The following is an 8,764-nucleotide window of genomic DNA, read 5'->3' on the forward strand; positions in this document are numbered from 1 at the left end:
GACGACCAAGCCCCCTCGATGACTTCAGGGCAACATTCCACTTTCTGTATGCAAACTAATGGAGCACTAGAGGTATAAACGGGGGTTGCTTTAGGTGGGTGGAGAGTACAATTTGAAATTGTACAGGGACCTGTGACACTGTTTCTTTTCTTCTAGTCTCTATCTTCTGCAGCACTGTCAATTACATATTTTACATACTAATCACAAACTAGAATTGAACTTGGCATTTTCCTTTGGACCACAAAGCAATGGATGGAGTGATGAGTTAGTGTGTATATGTGCATTTAAATAACGATTTATGGTCCATGAGGCATTCGTTACAAATGAACCTCAGATTCTCTGTCACCATTTTGTACACTATCCATCATTAAGAAAACTATGAATGTAATCTGTCAATGTTGTCTCCTACTCTGTGTTTTGACATACAACTGGTTGATAGACCTTTTTTCTGTTCAAGAACCGCAGCTCTGGAACAACCTCCTCTTCATCTCAGAAATGATCACAATTTATTTTTAATTTTAGAAAAACCTTTAGAGCACATTTCTTCCCACAGTAAATATAGCCCAGTATCTCGTTCTCTGAAGTAGTGCCTAGCTACCTCTTCCAGGGTGTACATTTGCTCTACAAATACATACTAGCATAACATGAGGGATGAACTTGTGTGTGGGGGGTGGAGTGGTTTGTAGTGTGTATGTCATTGAAAATAAGGTTATTTTGATGGAAAAAATGAACAGGCATTTAGGTGCCGTGAATAGGCATGTGCTTTTTAGCATGAGGTGTAAGCAGTACCATGTGCTAACTTCAATTTTTAGATAAAGATATTTAGAAAGTCTGAACTTTGTTCATCTGCTATTATGCATTGCAGTGTGCACAGTGTGTTTTGGTGTTTGGGAGTTTGGGACTCGGGGCTCCTGCTCATCCCTCTGTCAGCGCACACGGCCAGCTGGGGCAGTAGGTGCTGAGGACTGCCAACTCGCCCCACTCCATCACGCTCTGATAAGAGACTCAGCTGTACTATTGTTGCACTTCAACACCTTCACTTTCATAAATGACTGGGCAATGAAGCCCCCCCCCCTTTTCCCCTTTTGCTTCTCCTTGCTCGGGCTGAGTCAGGAAGGTAGAGTAGGTGCCTTAGGGCCTACAACTTCCCACAATGCCGGGCAAAACAGCCGCACAAACCAAAACCTGTAACACTCGCAATATACAACCCTACTATTTAAGACCTGGCAAACAACCGCCAACCAGTAAAATTGCTCCTCCAAATCAGTCCATCTTGGTTATTGAAAGTGGTTTGAACACCCAAGGCCTGATTACAACCTTTTACCCTAGGGCAAGTAGACGTGCTACAGCTCAAGACATACGCATACGTGATACTTGTTCTACCCTAAGTGAGACTAGCATATCTTCCTCCCAAGTGATCAATAACAAATCAGTGTTAAATCTTTGCTATGCTCTGCAAATGAGCTTGCCGCTAGGGCTGATAAATACTAACATAAACGATCAACTGGTGATCGTGAGCGGAAACAGTCCAGATGAGGTACAGCCACCAGTGTGCAACACACAAAAACTCTCGGCAAGTCCAAACTTACACTATGATCCAGCAGCAGAACCAGTGCCATCACCGACGGGGAGCCGGCAGCCAAGAAATGCACCCAATAGTTCGGCCATGGAAGATCCTTCTGTTACCTCACATTCTGGTGTTTTGAACGTTGCCGTAAAAAGTTTACTTAAACTCTGTGGAGCGATCCACGAGGATGTAAAGCGGCAAAACAAGGCAATTATAAAGTTACAATCAATGATCACGCTGGATACGGAACATATACCTGATGCACAAGTTGAAGTAGATCCAACCCCTCCACCACAAGTGCTGGAAGCAGCTCTGTGGAGAAACCGGTATTCAGACAGGTGAGGAAGCCCTATTCCCATGCTCCTGTCAAAAGTGCAAGCAACGGGGCATGGCAAAACACCTGAATGAGAGGGCGATAAAAGGGAGAATAAAATAATACAAGAACTGGGGGGAAAAGTGTCAACCGTGTGACACACCCTTTAAATTTCACCTTGGACTCAATAAATTCCCTCAAAAAACAAGAAACAGAGGAAGAAAGTGGTGCAAAGGGAAAATAGGTCTAACCTTCAGGCAGGCACCCTCACAAGTTGAGTGGTCAAAGAGGTTGAAACAGTGCAACCCACCTCTATATTGTCTGCATCCGACAGCGACTTAGAAGAATTACATCTACTGCTAAACCAAACTAGCACAACAAGTATGGTAGCAGCTCCAAGGGTGGTGGAAGACTCACTGCCAAGCCCAAAAGTTTAAAAAACAAATCAGTAGTCCTAAAGGACATGAACCCATAGATCTTTACCATTAGTCCTTTGAGTGCATCTAAGGAATCTTGCCATTTGAACAGATTGCGTCTTCTGGAACTTCTGTACAAGGTGTCATCACTTAGGTTGCTATCCTCATGTGACTTTTTAATTTGTGGAACCCCTTACATCCTCCACAAAGAAACGTTCTCGGATTCATTGCTGTCTCCCAGAAACGGCAGGTATGATTCGGAAACAACATGCTTCTCTAAAATACTTGGGGTTTATGTTAGACACTAAACCAGAAATAGGAAAGAACCAAACCACTGCATCAAATGCACGTGCAACCAACCTACTCACACTTCTTTCATCTCTAAGAATAAAGGACCAAAGAATCCGATGCGGCAAGGGAGGGGGAACAGAGGGAAGACAGAGACAACGATCCTACTATGCCAAGTGTCATTCAGATCGCGCAAGTTCAGGGGAAGAGTGAAGGGGAAAGGTGTGGGGTGGGAGGGGGGTGGGGACAGTGCAGTACATGGGATAAGAATAAATAAAAACAATAAGAGAAGTACAGCCAGCTGGTGGCAAGTGAAAGGGTAAGTGCAGACATCAGGTGTCAAGTGCTGGTGGGGGACTGTAAGGATACAGAAAACAGTCCCCAAGTGTGGGGGTTGCCAGGGAGGCAGTGCAGGTGTGCAACTGGTGGAGGAGGGCACCTGGGCCCGAGATCAGAGGTTGGCCAGGTAACCAGTGCAGTTTCTGCCAGGAGTTCAGCAGGGGAGAGGAGAAGAGAAAGCAGAAGCAAAGAGGAAGGTTTTGAGGTGCTTCCTGAACCGGACATGGCTCTCCTCAAGTTTCAGGGAGGCACAGAGGCTGTTCCAGAGGGAGGCCCCAGCCGAAGAAAGAGATCTACCACCAACTTGTTGCTTGGAGAAGCGACTACCCTGAGGGAGTTGGAGGCAGGTGATCGAAGAGCGAAGAGCTCGAAAGGGAAGATATTTAGAAAGAGAGAGTTGAAGGTAATGAGTCCCCAGGCCCCAGAAGGCCCTGTGGACAATGCAGATGGTTTTGAACCTGATCCTTGCAGCCACTGGGAGACATTGCAGAGATTTCAGTCGTGGAGAGATACGATCCCTGGGCTTGAGGCCAAGGACAAGACTCGCAGTCATGTTCTGGATGAGTTGCAGAGGTTGGAGAGTAGAAGCAGGCAGATTTAGAAAGAGGATGTTGCAATAGTCCAGCCTAGAAAGAACCAGATCTCTGGAGACAGTGAGCTTCTGGGGAAGGAGAGGAAAGGGAGAATACTCCTGAGGAGGTGCAGCTGGTAGCGTGACTACTTAGAGGAGAGAAGGAGAGTGTGGAGTTGAAGATGACCCCGAGGTTTTTAGCCTCGCAGGTGGGAGAAGGAAGAGGGCGAAGAGAGGCCAGCCAGAGAGTGACTGGAAAGGAGGAAGTGGGTGTGCCGATGAGGAGAATCTTGGTCTTACTGGCATTAAGGCAGAGATCCTTGGCGGCACACCACTGCTGGATAGCACACAGATAGTCAGAGATGAGAGACGGAGAAGAGGTGGCTGAAGGTAGCCTGAAAAAGTGCTGAGTATCATCTGCATAGCACTGAATGTTGGGGCAGAGAGCGGCAATTCGGTGAGCAAGAAGTGCCAGGTATTGGTTGAACAGTCAGGGAGAGAGGTTAGACCCATGGGGACACCACAGGTAGAGATAGAGAAAGAGGAGAGGAAGGACCCAAGTTGGACCTGGGAGAGTCAATCAGAGAGGAAAGAAGTCAGCCACGCCAGGGCCTGACTGGTGATACCCAGATTATCACAGAGATGGTTGAGAAGGATGGCATGGTTGACTGTGTCAAAGGCAGAAAAGAGATCAGGTAAGATGAGGACACAGGGGGTGTTGGAGTCAAGGTTGCGGAGCAGTTTCCATGCTTCTGGCAGCTCTGAAGCTAGACTGATGGTCATGAAGACAACTAACAGATTCAGTGTGAAGATCAAGCTGGCAGATGGCCAGCTTTTCCAGGAGTTTGCCCAGGAAAGGCGTGATGGAGATTGGTCAATAGTTAGCTGGGCAGGACGGGCCAGCAGAGGGTTTCTTAAGAAGAGGGTGCACAAGGGAGTGCTTCGGGGTGAAGGGAAGAGTACAGTGGCGAAGGAGTGGTTGCAGAAGTCATCCAGAGCAGGAGCCAGAGAGTCAATGTGGTCCTTGTTGGTTTTAGAGGAACAGGGATGAACCTGTTTTGATGAGACTTTCATAGATGAGACTTGTCTAGAAACCTTGTCTGGGGAGAACAGGGGAAAGGCAGAGAAGGAGGGAGGAGAGGTGGCCGAAGAAGAGCCAGAGGAAGAGCAGGGAGTAGAGGGGGAAGGGGGAGAGAAAGAGAAAGAGGACAGGATGTCCTGAGTTTTAAAGATGAAGTGAGAAGCCAGAGCCGTGCAGAGGCCTGGGAAGGGAATGGAGAGGTAGAGACTGCAGCAGGATTGGACAGTTCCTTGCAGATTTTAAAGAGTTTGGCCGAGTTGCTTGATGCCGCAGTGACGCGGGCTTGGATGTGAGCTCTCTTCTTGGTGCGGACAGAGAGCCGGTATTGCCTTTGGAGCAGGCAGCAGGCCAGTTTGTGGGAGGATGTACTAGAAGCACGCCATTTATGCTCATCCACCATGCACTTGCATTTGTGGGTGCTGAGGTCATGCCAGGAATTGCACTTGGCTTTGGGCTTGAAGTGGATCCTCATGACAGGGGCAAGAACATCGAGAGTATCAGATATAGCAGAGTGGAGCATGGAAAGGCTGTGTCAGGGTGTGCGTCAGCCAAAGGGGGAGGGGGTGAGAAAGTGGCGGTGAAAGCCTCAACAGACACATGCTTCATGGGTCGGATAACCGAGAAGTGGGTGGCAGGGCTGGAGTAGGCTTGGCCTGAGGGGTAGAGAGGGTGAACTGGGAGGAAAAGGGAAAGTGATCACTCCAGGAGAGAGGAGTGTTGCGAGGGATAGAAAGGGGAAGGTCTGAGGAGATCAGAGCATCCAGAGTGTGCCCTGCAGAGTGAGTCGGGCCAGAGGGGAGAATAGAGAGTAGGAGAGAGACACAGAGGTCACAAAAGAGACCAGAGGAAGGACAGGACGCATCCAGGTGGATGTTAAAGTCTCCAAGAAGGAGGAGTTGAGTGGTCGAGGGAAGAGGAAAGGTCCGCCCATTCAGAGAGGAAGGAGGAGATCTGACCAGGTGGGCGATAGATAGTAGCCACAGTAAGGGACTGGCAAGGAGAGAGAGAGAGCCTGCAGATGAGGCATTCGAAAAAGGAGTATGCCTGCGTGGGAAGGACAGAGGCAGGAATCCACTCGGGGAAAATCAGGGGTACACCCCCTCTTTAACGGTTGGACCTGGGCGCGGAGAGGATCTTGTAGCCGTCAGGGAGGAGAGTGTTAAAGCTAGTGACAGAGATGGCCGTGTACCATGTCTCGGTGAGACCAATGACATCGAGGTCAAGTTCCTCCAAGAGGTAGCAGATATCAGAAGAGGGTTTGACAGCTGAGCGAGAGTTAAGAGTGGCAATATGGAGAAGGTTGCTGTCCTTGAAAGACTTCCGGGGAGGGGTACAAATCAGAGGTACGACCTGCAGAGGTGTAGGAGAGGAAGGAGGAGAAGGCAAGGTAGATAAGGAGGAGAAAGCAGGGGAAGGCAAGGAAGCCGTGGAGGGAAGAGAGGGGACTGCAGGAGAAGGAGGGAAATTGATGAGGCACGGGAAGCGTCTATCAAAGAGGAGAAGATTGGCCTGAGGGCCTGGGACCAAGATGGTACCATTCAGGTAAATATTAATGATGACCTTAGAGGAGTGGAAGGAGGTCAGGAGGGCCTCCCACTGGGTGCCACCGTTAATGGGAGAAGAAGATAAAGGAGAAAGCACAGAGACCATATGAAGAGTCCAAAGGTCTGGCGAGGGAGCGACAAAGGGATGTCGGTGAAGGTTTGCCTAGAGGCGGCACTGGTATAGGTGTCAGCGATAGGGAGGCCTGGGTTGGAGACCAGGATATCCTTTTTAAACCTTTTCCTACCAGCTTTAGTGAGGAGAGAAGGATAGTCCATAGAGAAGCAGTTAGAAAAGATAGGAGAGAACACTCGGGGCGGACGCAGGGGTGGGTACAGGCGCTCAGACCATGGTAGACAGTTGCTAGATGAATGCTTAGTTAAGAAGTCAAACAACAGAATGATACTACTATCTCAGTGTTATTTAGATACTGGAGAAATACACACCTAAATCTGAGTCTGATAAGGGGTGAAAAAAGTAGGAGTAGTAAGAGGATCCAAATTGGGAGCCCTCCCGTCCCCTGCACACTTTGAAATGTTGTCAACAAGACATTCAGTAATTCATAATGGAATTTCTCATAAAGAACATGTTGAATTAGAATCAATGATAATCTTCGTTTACAAGTGGTACAAGTATTTAATTCAGAAAAAACAAAGCAAACATGTTTTTCTTGTTACAATTGGTTATGAGTATAACAGCATCAAATGCAAAAGGAAGGGAAAAAGATGGAAAGGAATCCATAAAATCAATGTGCTTGGCTGACGCGTTTCGAGGTAGAATCCTCGGTATCAGGTAATGTTATCCCCATATATATGGTCGCCGTATATAATATCGCCGGGAAAAGGTTGTGGCGATATTATATGGTGACCATATATATAGGGACAGGGGCAGCAAAAAAAATAAATAAAAAGAAAATGAAAAAAAGGGTTTAGAGGTACGGGGGTGTCCCGCGCATGTTCCATGCAATAATGTCCCCACAAAAAACGGCAATTTTTCGGCGATATTTTTGCATGGCGATATTTTTGAGGGGACATTACATGGAACTGAATCCTCTTCTTCTTGAGCCTAATAGCACTAGGACACATTCAAGCAAGGTATGGGACAAGATAAAAATGGAGGGAAAAGAAAGGGAAAAAAGGGTAAAGCCCATAAGTTATTCCCAATGAACATTATAAGACACAACGGGGGGGGGGGACATCCCTTAACGATAATAGTTAATTACTAAAAGTACAGGATGCTTGGGAAATTGTTATATGGCAAGCCATATGTTCATTGAACAATCATCGTGGTGATTGGTTTCATGCTGGTATTAGATATTCCAGTGTTTTACCTACTATGCCTCATTTAGAGGGCAATTTAAGGGGACCCGCTGAGCACCAGTTTAAGTAAAGCATTAGTATACTGAAATCCTAAATAGGATTAGGCATAATACATTCTGTGTGATGAAGCCTGTTGAATAATAAAGTGCTGTTGATAGAGTCTAAATGTTAATGTGGTAATCAAAAACGAATAATCTATATTCTGGGTAGATTAAGGCTCATCATGCTGTTAGCAGTGATATCAAGAATAAATGTAATAACTCACATGTAGAGGGAGGTAGTCAAAGATAACTCCTTCTTTGTATGTAGTTGGAAACGTGGGAAATGCTGAGGAATTGCATTCAGGTCGTCACGTTATAATTCACTCAATCTGTGCGCTTAAAACAAGGGAATGTACCCGTGTCAAATAGTGTATTTAAAGTCACTAATAGATAAATTCTATTAATGAAACATTCCATCACTCCAACAATAAGATGAGACTCAATCATGCGGCTGTCCTAGGCAAGTGCGAGGGTTAGGGGTATCGTTAATCTTATATCTGAGGGCTTCTATAAAAGGGTAAGTGAATGTACGATATAGAAATACAAATCAGACGTGAAATGGTGAAAAGAAAGTACATAAAGTCAGAAACGCTGAAGAGTACCTGATGCAGACAGGACTGTCCTCAGCAAGTGCAACGGCACCGAGCGTTTAGGATGCTGCCGTGCTGCTGGCCGGAGACGTAAATCATTAGATTGGGCGAGGATCGCGGTAGTGCGTGTAAGTCTAACACTATGATTACGCAGGTTTTTGTTCCGTGTTCCTGAAGGCAGAAGAGGAAAGATTAAATACTATATAGTCATTGAGGGAAGTGCATTTAGTAAAAAGTAAGTTGGATAGAGCAGCGTTCTGTCTGGAAAAGATCCATTCAGGAAAGCGTGGTGGTTGCCACGGTGATGGGAATCAGTGGATTACGTGTGTGGGCTGCCATTTTAGGTTGGTAAATAAAGTGACTTGCAGCGTCATAGAAAATGAAGATGGACTAAACGTACGTGTCTAGTTTAAGTTCCATATTGAAGTGAATGCTCGAAGGCAAGAATCAAATTGAGGTATAATTGTTCCATTCTAATGCTCTCCAGTGGTGTGAAGCGGGTGCCCTTATTACATTGGATGAGGATATTGTGGCATATATTACATCTTTTGTAAACAGTATTCCGTACAGGACATTTAACAAAGGTAATGCTAAGTGGTTTCATAAACACATAATATCCATATGGTATGATTTAACAGCCCTTCTAGTAGTAGTAGTCTACTTATAGGTACTAAAATACCCAATTCTGCAGATATAT

At 46.3% G+C, this 8,764-nt stretch overlaps 1 long non-coding RNA gene across 1 annotated transcript in view; it reads right to left on the reverse strand.

Annotated features, from left to right (window-relative positions):
- Positions 1 to 8,338, reverse strand: part of LOC138468033 (uncharacterized) — a 117,555-nt gene extending 109,217 nt beyond the window's left edge. Inside the window, exons 1-2 of the long non-coding RNA XR_011268183.1 lie at positions 8,080 to 8,338; positions 7,702 to 7,813 (exon numbers count right to left, since the gene is read on the reverse strand). This is a non-coding gene — a long non-coding RNA (uncharacterized lncRNA). The remainder of the gene's footprint in view (positions 1 to 7,701; positions 7,814 to 8,079) is intronic.
- Between the last annotated feature and the right edge of the window lie 426 nt (positions 8,339 to 8,764).

The sequence above is a fragment of the Ambystoma mexicanum genome, chromosome 4q (genome assembly GCF_040938575.1).
Source record: "Ambystoma mexicanum isolate Mex_15411 chromosome 4q, UKY_AmexF1_1, whole genome shotgun sequence".
NCBI lineage: Eukaryota > Metazoa > Chordata > Amphibia > Caudata > Ambystomatidae > Ambystoma > Ambystoma mexicanum.